Source organism: Bidens hawaiensis, unplaced genomic scaffold (assembly GCF_021521415.1).
Source record: "Bidens hawaiensis isolate Kalapana, Puna unplaced genomic scaffold, B.hawaiensis_p1.1 tig00043696_1, whole genome shotgun sequence".
NCBI lineage: Eukaryota > Viridiplantae > Streptophyta > Magnoliopsida > Asterales > Asteraceae > Bidens > Bidens hawaiensis.
This window is the reverse complement of record NW_027497758.1, coordinates 163449-165370: the sequence shown is the minus strand read 5'-3', so window position 1 is coordinate 165370 and position 1922 is coordinate 163449. Positions and strand designations below refer to the sequence as shown.

At 31.6% G+C, this 1922-nt stretch overlaps 1 long non-coding RNA gene across 1 annotated transcript; it reads right to left on the bottom strand.

The window, feature by feature from the left end:
- Positions 1–78: 78 nt before the first annotated feature.
- LOC143594492 (uncharacterized) lies at positions 79–722 on the bottom strand. Its single transcript, XR_013146343.1, has 3 exons — positions 482–722; positions 279–392; positions 79–170 (listed from the first exon to the last, which is right to left on the bottom strand). It is a non-coding gene; the product is annotated as an uncharacterized LOC143594492 (long non-coding RNA).
- Between the last annotated feature and the right edge of the window lie 1200 nt (positions 723–1922).

Below are 1922 nucleotides of genomic sequence, written 5' to 3'. Positions count from 1 at the left end.
AAAGATGCTTTGAAAAGTGAAGCAGTATTAAGATATTCCACGGTGAGAGGTATAAGGTTTTTCAACGGATTGTTAATTCGGTTACCGAACACCGATATACTCGACTTGTCAAAACCGTTGAGATTAAGTGATAATTTCTCCACTGCAATCGAGTCTACCCTTAGATGAACCTATACCAACAATTCTTGTTAAGTTAAAACAAGGTGTATTGTGTCATTGTGTGTGTGTATATATATATATATATACATGTAGAGATATAATAAGTTATAACTGATTACCTTTGATAATAGATGTAATAATATAAAATTAGCTGCTAAATCATCACCACCAAGAATTACTGTAAGATGCTGCAAAAGAGACTGGCGTATTTCTTTCATCAAATGAGGTTTTGGCTGCAAGATGACAACGCTTGAATTAATATTACTTATTTGATTATTAAACATTGAAATGAATAAACAAAATCATAACTAACTTCTTCTACCTCCATTGTTGGTGGTCTAATAATCAAATCATTAGGTGAAATCTTTCGGTGTACAAGACAATGAAGACATGGAACCTGAAAACATATTTATAATGTATTAAACCATTAAGTTTAATAATAAATAATACTTATATATATTTTTTTAACAGAGATGGATGCTGACCTTGCTAGGAGGTAAGTTGACTAATTCCTCTTGGTCAAATCAATGTTCTAGTTCATTTTCACCATTGTTATCATTTTTAACATCAGTGTCTCAGGACACCAATAAACTCAAAGACATCATTTAGCTTCAAGTCAGATTCTGGTGTGTCATATATCTACAGAATAAGTCATTAAACACTTGATTAGACATTCTGATTTAGAACTTCATATAAAGTATGATGTTTTGACATCAATTAAAAATGAAAAAAAAAATTACCTTCACAAAACAGGGAAAATCATTATTATCAAAATCAGGCACCATAATCATACCACAATCAGTACTCTCGGTCATGCTGCCCAGTAGAACAGATCCACATTCTCGCTGTTAAGAATAAATATTTGCATCAAGTTAATTTAAAATCTTAAAACCGAACATAACATCATCTTATACAAAGTAATCAAATTGATATATGAAAACAAGACATTAGCTCACCATCATTTTATGTCAAACATGTAAAGCTTTAAACTTTTTTGTAATGCCTAATTAAAAACATACAAATATAAAAAAAACTTTTACAATAGATTCCAACATGCTTGCATTTCCTCCTCATCATAAACAGAGCAATCGTCTCTCTGTCGCTTCTCCGGCTTGTTGGCGAGGCGTATATATTTGCCTGGCCATCAAGTAGCATGAATTCTGACCAGGAACTTGTAATGAAGAAAAAATACATAAAGTAAATAATATTTTTACATCATAAATGCATACATGATAAACCTAACCGGACTTACAGGAACACAACAAAGTAACCGACGCTCCCAGACACGCGTGTTAGATGAAGAACCCATGGGAAATTGAGAAACATCTGTAAACTTATTGGTATTCCATGTATCATTGTTCTACGAAAAAATGAACCCAAAATTAATAACAATATAATAAATTAAAAAAACATATTCATAATCTTATTCAGAGGTCAAATTGAGCCAAAAAAGCATACCTTGTAAGCACGTTGAATCAAACTAAAGATCTAAGTGGAACTTGTGAAGTAAAAGTTTTAAGAAAACATTACTTTTTCTCAAACAACTAAGACCAGCACAATAAGATACTTAACAAGTGAGAATGTATATCATCTGTCATCAAACTAGGAGTGAACAATAACCAAACCGTTAACCGAACCGAAAGTAACCGAAAACAGTTATCGGTGTTCTTTTGGCACCTCCATTTCATGTTTTCATATATTTCTGGCTTTTATACCTTCATTTCATGTATCTCATGTACTTATACCACCATTTCATATATTTA